The sequence below is a fragment of the Ruditapes philippinarum genome, unplaced genomic scaffold (assembly GCF_026571515.1).
Source record: "Ruditapes philippinarum isolate M1 unplaced genomic scaffold, ASM2657151v2 ctg8946_1_1_1_1, whole genome shotgun sequence".
Classification (NCBI taxonomy): Eukaryota; Metazoa; Mollusca; class Bivalvia; order Venerida; family Veneridae; genus Ruditapes; species Ruditapes philippinarum.
The window spans coordinates 25,954-36,403 of NW_026853894.1; positions in this window are offsets into that span (position 1 = coordinate 25,954).

Genomic DNA, 10,450 nt, shown 5'->3' on the forward strand with positions numbered 1-10,450 from the left:
TATGCGAATCAACGAAATTATATGACCAGAGAACCACCGCAAAAAATAATTATCGTATCTTTCCTACATTAAATATACAATTGAAAATTCAAAAATCTGGAGACAAAGTGATCCCTCGGAAGCATTAATCACAACAAAATTACACGAGAACTTCAGACTCGGTTTGATTGAGTCTGTACATGAGGGATAATGAATATGTGCAACATCCCTCACGCCCCCCCCAGCACCGGCTTGAGCGGTACTCTATTCTTAGTCACAGGGGGTCTACACGGGGGCGCGAAGCTAGATTTAAGAAATAAAACGGTACAGTCACAGGACGAAAACACGCTTATTAGCGAGGGCGCAGGGCGAAGTTTAATAAATAAAACTTTGCCTCTGCTAATAAGAGTGTTTTCGTCCAACGACCCCGCCAAGCGAAAAGTCGATAAATAACAAGTTAAAATGGTGGGGGCGCGTAGCGAAAACACTAGCGGGGCGCTAATATGTGTGTTTTCGCTGTGCGTCCCGCCGTTTTACTAGTATTTCTTAAATCTTGTCTCGCTCATTAAACTTCGCCCCGCGCTCTTGCTAATTAGCGTGTTTTCGTCCCGCGACCCCGCCGTTTTAACTTGTTAATTCTAGCTTGGTGGGGTCGCGGGCGAAAACACGAATGGCACAAATCAACCATCATAGTTTTACCTACGATACGAAAATGTCACAATCAAATAATCATAAAGTATTATGCAGAAACTGTGAATATTATGAAAGAAACCCTACATTAGTATCTAGTCAGTGAACCTAATGTTTGCTTATCAAACTGTTAGGGTCTTTTTCGGGATAAAAGAATACGCACGATTTCATCGTTCTTTGTTTCTGAGGCACTTGAAAAATTGTGCAGTCTTCGTGCAAACTTGGCCGAATTTATTTTATGAAATCCCAATAAAAGTACACGTGTGTCATATATCTAATATTTGTTTCAGATATAAAATGTTGTTATCCAGTTGAGAACTTATTCTTAAACTGATTAGATTTGATAGAATTAATGTACTGTGCCGCTATGATAATGTGAGAGTGACGTTGCAATTCTTGTGTACAATCTTTGTCTGAATAGGTAAAACAGGGTATTTAGAAGTGAATATGATTCAAAATCAGAAATAGAATTTGAAAAGTCTCGATGGCAAAGTTGGTCACTAGGATGCCATACAAATTAAATTGTATCATGAGTTCGAGCCACACAAGTTGTCAAACCTTTTTTTTCCTTTTTCTTTCCCTATTTTTATTTTTACATGAGATGCAAATTAATTGGAATATAAAGGCAGTTTTTATAATTTCGAATAATTTATATATACCGGAAATAATAATTTTTATTCTGTGCAGTGTGTATTATATATAAGTACAATGTAGTACTTTTTGCAGTGCACAAGTTTTTCGTGCCAACTTAACTATAGTTGAAACAATGTATGTACATGTATGCATTCCGTATCAGGTTGCACCAACTTGCTAGATATAGCAACATTTTAAAACAAAAGTGAAATGAAAAGTTAATAGAAAATAACACAGCGCTAATAATCTTTACAAGAAAAAAAGAAATTCTTAATCGATTGATAATTTTACAAAAACAATTTGGGACCGAACCTGGCTGTCTTGCATTGATATGTAACTAAAAATTTACCACACAACTTTACCTACTGTGTTACGCCGCCAGTTGGTAAATTTGTCGATATTTTAATTTATATGGCAAGCCTGCTTGACTTAAGATAATAAACACAACATGATAACTGTTTTACACCGTTAAAGTGGACTTGACCACCGTGCCACTAAATAATTATCCGAAACGCACAGTAGATTCAAATATATCAATACAGGCGATTAGCTACGGTATACGCACATTTATACAGATAAGTAATTTATTTCGACATGCATTTTCATCACGAACACTATTAAATAAACGATATAAAATCAAACATGTGTTATGCTTTCATCTAGAATAGATAAATACAGAATCCCTAAAGAAAGCCCAACACGGCAATATTGAAAATGTTGCAGGCTCGGTTTGATTGAGCCTGTTCATGGACGGTACTGGAAAGTGCAAGTTACCGTCCACGCCCCCTAGCACCGGCTTAAGCAGAATTCAACATTTAAACGTGATATAGTAAAATTTTGAATTTAGAAACATCCGCAGATGTGTTCATACGGCGGTTATCATGGAACCTTTAATGTGACACTTCCGTGCCATTCCATGAAAAGCGGCGTATGGTCCCCAAGTAATAAAAAGCGTGTGCCCTAAACGAGAAAACAATGGGCGGAACTAAAAAAATGGAATTTTGAAAGGGGATCAGAGGTTATGAAGCCTGCGTATCACAGATAAGACGTCAAAAGACAACTTTAAAAAGCAGGCAACATATCCTAAGGGTGATTCAACATTATTCAAGTAGGAATATTGGAACCACCCAACTAGAAAATGCCGAAAAGTTGAAACTAAAAATACCACAAGCACAACAATAATGTCGTGCTGAACGATCTTCAAGGATCGAAAATATAACATCATTGATTAAATGTACGGGGAGACTTTTTACAGCCGCCACACGGCACAAATAACACGGATGTGATCATAAAATAGATAAATACAGAATCCCTAAAGAAAGCCCAACACGGCAATATTGAAAATGTTGCAGGCTCGGTTTGATTGAGCCTGTTCATGGACGGTACTGGAAAGTGCAAGTTACCGTCCACGCCCCCTAGCACCGGCTTAAGCAGAATTCAACATTTAAACATGAAATAGTAAAATTTTGAATTTAGAAACATCCGCAGATGTGTTCATACGGCGGTTATCATGGAACCTTCAATGTGACACTTCCGTGCCATTCCATGAAAAGCGGCGTATGGTCCCCAAGTAATAAAAAGCGTGTGCCCTAAACGAGAAAACAATGGGCGGAACTAAAAAAATGGAATTTTGAAAGGGGATCAGAGGTTATGAAGCCTGCGTATCACAGATAAGACGTCAAAAGACAACTTTAAAAAGCAGGCAAACATATCCTAAGGGTGATTCAACATTATTCAAGTAGGAATATTTCAACCACCCAACTAGAAAATGTCGAAAAGTTGAAACTAAAAATACCACCAGCACAACAATAATGTCGTGCTGAACGATCTTTAAGGATCGAAAATATAACATCATTGATTAAATGTACGGGGAGACTTTTTACAGCCGCCACACGGCACAAATAACACGGATGTGATCATAAAATAGATAAATACAGAATCCCTAAAGAAAGCCCAACACGGCAATATTGAAAATGTTGCAGGCTCGGTTTGATTGAGCCTGTTCATGGACGGTACTGGAAAGTGCAAGTTACCGTCCACGCCCCCTAGCACCGGCTTAAGCAGAATTCAACATTTAAACGTGATATAGTAAAATTTTGAATTTAGAAACATCCGCAGATGTGTTCATACGGCGGTTATCATGGAACCTTCAATGTGACACTTCCGTGCCATTCCATGAAAAGCGGCGTATGGTCCCCAAGTAATAAAAAGCGTGTGCCCTAAACGAGAAAACAATGGGCGGAACTAAAAAAATGGAATTTTGAAAGGGGATCAGAGGTTATGAAGCCTGCGTATCACAGATAAGACGTCAAAAGACAACTTTAAAAAGCAGGCAACATATCCTAAGGGTGATTCAACATTATTCAAGTAGGAATATTGGAACCACCCAACTAGAAAATGCCGAAAAGTTGAAACTAAAATACCACAAGCACAACAATAATGTCGTGCTGAACGATCTTCAAGGATCGAAAATATAACATCATTGATTAAATGTACGGGGAGACTTTTTACAGCCGCCACACGGCACAAATAACACGGATGTGATCATAAAATAGATAAATACAGAATCCCTAAAGAAAGCCCAACACGGCAATATTGAAAATGTTGCAGGCTCGGTTTGATTGAGCCTGTTCATGGACGGTACTGGAAAGTGCAAGTTACCGTCCACGCCCCCTAGCACCGGCTTAAGCAGAATTCAACATTTAAACGTGATATAGTAAAGTTTTTGAATTTAGAAACATCCGCAGATTGTGTTCATACGGCGGTTATCATGGAACCTTCAATGTGACACTTCCGTGCCATTCCATGAAAAGCGGCGTATGGTCCCCAAGTAATAAAAAGCGTGTGCCCTAAACGAGAAAACAATGGGCGGAACTAAAAAAATGGAATTTTGAAAGGGGATCAGAGGTTATGAAGCCTGCGTATCACAGATAAGACGTCAAAAGACATATTTAAAAAGCAGGCAACATATCCTAAGGGTGATTCAACATTATTCAAGTAGGAATATTGGAACCACCCAACTATAAAATGCCGAAAAGTTGAAACTAAAATACCACAAGCACAACAATAATGTCGTGCTGAACAATCTTCAAGGATCGAAAATATAACATCATTGATTAAATGTACGGGGAGACTTTTTACAGCCGCCACACGGCACAAATAACACGGATGTGATCATAAAATAGATAAATACAGAATCCCTAAAGAAAGCCCAACACGGCAATATTGAAAATGTTGCAGGCTCGGTTTGATTGAGCCTGTTCATGGACGGTACTGGAAAGTGCAAGTTACCGTCCACGCCCCCTAGCACCGGCTTAGAAGATGCGTATGATTTTTCGATTTTCCTCACACATTCAAACAACAGTTCAACAGTACCGGTATTAGGTTTCATATGCTGTTACACTTACAGAGAGTGAAATCCGGGAGTTTTCAACAACCCCCACCCCTCATTGTATGGGAACATGATTTTGTTTTCAAAATAAGATCATAGGCATGATGCTATCGACTTTGTACTACGTACAGCGACAGATGCTTGTGTGTTTCCGAAGAAAACGTTGATAAAGTGATAACAACGTACAGACTGTGACCTATGCATATTACTAAGGAATACCGTTAGGGCCATCGTAGTTATACTTTATAATCCAGAGGGCAACAATAAGACAGTGCGATAGAACAACGACGACAATACAACAGTGCGATGACGACAATGCGATAGTGCGATGGCGACAATGCGATGGCGACAGTGCGACAATGCGATAGTGTGATGCCGATAATGCGATGCCGACAGTGCGATAATGCAATGGCGACAATACGATAGTGCGATGGTACTAGAAATTTACATCTATACATAATTTTATCTATATAATTATCTAAAATAAGAGGTCAGCAATTTTCAGTAGTTTAACTGGTCAGCAGTTTTTCGCATGACGAACATGAATCAATCTTGAAGAGCACATCTATCTTGCTACATATCCATTAAATCGAATATCCAACTACCAATACCTACCAATTTTACGCTCCTTGTACTATACACCGTTAATTTTCATCAATATATAAGATGGGGCATTTTTTGATACTTAGTAAACCGAGCGCCCGAACTATTTCTAAAAGACAGTAAATAAATATGATGAGATCAAACATTGCTATACTAGATTCTGTGTCCACATGTTTTATATATATATATATATATATATATATATATATATGCAATGTAGTTCTCAAAACAGCTTAAAACTTGCGATGTAAAAGAAAGAAATATTTTGTTACAAGTATCAAACAAATTACAACGCATTCAAAGTTTAAAAGTAGCGTTGGCTTATAGAATTGTCAATACATGTACGCGGATGAATATGATTTTAATCAATTAAAATGCTATTTTTAGCGATGTCAGGATATACAGGAAAATACATACAGATATACAGTACGATTGCGATAGCAACGATCAGAAAATACCACAGAGCTTGCAGCCCTTTGATTTACTTGGGGAACAATGACTCCGCCTTTCAGGGAATGGCACTTCTGGTCACATTGAATTCCATGAACCCGGGGTTTAAAATACACCCTGCAAAAATTTTTCAAAATTTAAATTTTCCCCCTTTCATTTTAAAAAATTGTGTTTTTGGGCTTTAAAAATGTCCCAAAAGGGCGGGTAGACGGGTATTTTGCACTTGACATTACCGTCCAAAACAGGGTAAATTTAAAACCCCAAGTCTGCAAAAATTTTCAATTTGAATGTTTGGCCTTTGGGGGGCATGACCCATTTCCTTGTTTTCCATAACGCGCCGATTAATACGTGAAAAATTCCCTTTTTTCTTTTTTAAACATTTAAAGGGAAAATTTTTGAAAATTTAAAAAAAAAAATTTTTGGGGAAACGGGGGGAAACCCACCCGGAAGCTTTAAATCAAAAAAAAAATTACATGAAAATTGCAGACTCAGTTTGATTGAGTCTATACATGAGGGATAATGAACAAGTGCAACATCCCTCACGCCCCTAGATATTATAGCACAGAAAACAATAAAATAAGATAATTAAAATCGGAAAAATTTTACATTATATACTTTTAACAAGTAAATTATTAACTGTGAAACGGGTGCCCTTTTGATTAACTATACTCACAACTTTTCACAGTAAAATTGGCAATAGTCGATGTCACGCGTTATACAAAACATATGAACACCGGGTCAAGTAAAGGTCAATGGTTAAATTTACGATCTTGATTGAAATTTGAAAGTACAAAAAATACAACATTTCTTTCTGTTTTTCGAATGTTCGTATTCGTTTTTCGATGTTCGATTTCGAATATTCAAATATATTTCCCGGCCCTATATTGATTCTTGAATCAATCGTTGCTTACATTTTCAATATGTATAACGAATCAACGAAATCACATGACGAGGGAACCACCGCAAACATACTTTCTTTCCTTGTTGGTTTTGTTTATCATATTTTACAGAAAAAAAATATACAAATTATCGACGGGAAATATGGGGACAGGGAAGATATTCGAATGATGGACCCGATCAATTGTTTTAATAACTCAGACATGGTGTTTTGAAGGTACTGGAAACTTCTGATATTTCTCTGTCATTGTAATTTTTTCTCGTTTGTGTGTAGGAAACGAGCAGTATTTTTGTTGTTTTTTCCCGAAACTAAGCATTTTGGTAGCTTTGTATGTATTTGTGACTCTCCGAATGGAGGTGAAAAAGTTAAAAATCAAGCTTTGACAGTTGGCGCCAAACAAGATAAATTTTGTGAAAAATCTAAACGCATGACAGACACTTTATTGGTCATTTTTGAAAATGCCATAGCTTGCACTGCGTGTAAGTGATATTTTTTAAGGAATCGGGCGGATTCTAGAGTATGCTGCACCTTCATGAAGATTGCCCATATTGGTATATTTTAGGTGTGATTTTGGCTGGGTGGGGGTAAATATAAATTACTGTCAGTCATTTTTTAAGGAGCCATGCATTCAAACTATTGTTTTCTTCAATGTATGTCATAAATCATTGAATAATGCTGTGCAACTGGTTATCTGCCTGTGAAACAGATTTTGAAATATTTGGAATTGTGTTTCTAGCCACACTGAATTACAAAATTGTTCATTTTTAGGTCCCCTGCCCCCTTCGTGTTTTGATTTAATGCAAATGATGAGTACTCTTTAAGGGGCGGTAACTTTTCCATTTTCGCTTCAACTAGTACATTTCCTTCTTAAATTGAGGTTAATATCCTAAACAAATGATAGTTTAGCGCAGGATTGATTCCGTATGATTTGATGATGGGCCACTTAATTCTTACACTCCTGCCAATCCTGGTAAATATAGTACCATCAGAATAAAATTGAAAAGTAAAACATTCCACAGACCATTTTTTAATGACACTACAACATTTTACAAAAATTGACTATATTTTCCTTTGGATAGCAATTTAATGATTTAAAAAAAAAAATCAAAGAAAAAATGTAGTTTTTTTATTGATAATATTTTGCCATGGCAAACTTTTTTGTAATTGCCATGGACTTGCCATGGCAAATTTTTGCCATTGAATTGCCATGGCAAATTTTTGCCATGGAATTGCCATGGCAAATTTTTGCCATGGCAGAAATTTGCCATGGCAATTTTATGGCAAAGATTTGCCATGGCAAAATGAAAAAAATTAGAGATTGCAATAAAAACATAACAATAGCACCAATAACATGTCATAGGATAAGTTTTAGAATGTTTTGTGAGGTTTTTAAAAAATAATTGCCATGGCAAATTTGCCATGGCAAAAGTAGGAAAAATCTTGCCATGGCAATTCTAATTTGCCATGGCAAATTATTTGCCATGGCAAAATGGCGAAATGCCATGGCAAAACACACTTTGCCATGGCAAATGCAAACTTTCAATGCATTTTTACAAAAAAGTATTAAAGATAGAAAAACAAAACATATTAACTTTTAAACCATTTAGTAAATATGACAATTTAAGATAGTTTTCATTTTTTTAAAGCGCGTAAAAATAGGGGTTGAATTTGCCAAAAACTGGCGCGGCAAAAAGAAACCGGCAGCTATTTATACATATTTACAAACAAAATACAATTTTACTTCTATATAATTAATGCATGAACAAACATTACTATATAAACCATTCAACTATTTGCCTTGATTTAGTAATTTACCATGTGATTAATTTAAATCCAAATTAACAATTAGTAAAAAATTTAGTCCATTATTATAATGACTAATGGTACTGACTAATCTCCAGTTAAAGGACTTTGTTGAAAACGAAATTAAGATACTTAACAGGAATTAAGTCTGTAAAATGGCTACATGTTTAATAATTGGCATTCTCTCATATCAAAATCTATTAACAATAAGACATGACAAGAAAACACTTGAGAAAGCTATTTGCAACAATATAAATACAGGTCAATAACTTATTTCAATTCTCTCAGTTATATGCAATAAATTTCACGCTCCGTAATTCATGTACATGTCCGTATTAAGGTTCAATCAATGCACACACTTACCTTCACGAGTTTATAATATTTAAAGGTTTGGCTTGGCTTGTTGTTTCGAGAGCTAAAAAAACAAGAATAAAGATCATTAAGGTAAAGGCAACGTTCACAAGACGCAGCCCCCGGCACACCCAAGTAGGGCACCCAGAAGGCACCAAACAAAAACCTGGAGTGGACATAAGGGCGGCGAAAGGAGAGGACATGTAATGTGTGAAATAATATAAACTAAATCGGGCCCATATGGGAATTAAAGGGATAAGGACTGTAAGGGTGAAAAGGGGAGAAGGTAAAAAATGGGAGGGGAAGGGGGGCTGAAAAAATACCTTCCGTAAACGCCAATCGAACAAGGCCGACATCACAAAACATGTTAACATTAAAAAACAAGTAACAATACAGACATGAAAAACATGTGAAGGAAGACAGACGAGTATCGCCTTGGAACGGTCAGTGGTAGTTAAATCACTGGGGAGTTTAAACCGGTTTAGGCGCGCGCCAAACTTCACTCTTAGCCCCAATATGTCCCTGAATGACACAAAAGTGTGAATAAAATTAATCCCCGCCAAGTGAAATTCTAACAATGATTATGGTAACATTTGACAAAATAAACAAAACACATAATAGATTGTGTAAATATGTAGAAAAGGTACAGCCTAATGACCATTACCAAAGTACTCGATGCCTTAAAGGAAGGCAGAGCAACAAGAAAATCACCTACAAGGGCCCGACAAAGCAAGACAGAAGACAAACATTAGGACAATTCAGTCCCAAAGAGCTTTAAGAACTGTCCATCATAGAGTCTTCCACTTAGTCCTTCAAGGAAAGCGTAGCGACCAACTGTAAAAGGGTTGAACGTCAAGCATGCGGTATGCCTTAAAATAATTGGGTCATAACCTATTTTAATAAACCGCTTGATAATTTTAGTGAAGACGGCAGAAAAATTACTATGACCCATGATCCTACGAAGTTTGTAAACCACATCTCCATAGAAATCAGGTTTGCTATACTTAGACGTAAAAGACAAGCAAAAATCTTCTCAGGTCTGACGGTAACAACAGTATGAATGAAATGTATCTGCTGAACGCAAAATTTTCAATAACAGCCCCCAATAATCTTTTTACACGTGTCTAGAATATTAGGACAGTAGCATATTTGATGTTGCACAAAGTCTGCTTATAAACTATTACATTTGTCATACATTTTCAGATATATTTTTAGAGACAAAGCGTGATATCATGTACACATTTTTTTTGCAAAGGAAGAGTAATCGAGGGTTATTCCTAGACATACTCCATAATATGCAAGGGTTTTCCCCCATTGGTAAATTGGTGTTTACACTTTGGGGAACTGCGGCTGTAACGCCTAAAAAAATCCTTTACTTGGTTTGGATTAATATTCATGAAATATTTCGTTTTCCATTGGTGATTTGGTGGAAACTATGTAACTATGATTAATACTAAACTTCACTCAACCCGTATTTCAGAAGAAACAATAAATTAGGAATATACTTTGTGTTGGTTATCAAAATTTAAGTAGTGAAACAGTCTATTGTTAAATATCTGCTTTGCCAAGAAGGATTGCATATGTTGAACACAACAAACGATGAGATTGCTCAAGACGTAGGATATCTGTTGCAGCCAATGAGGACCATAACT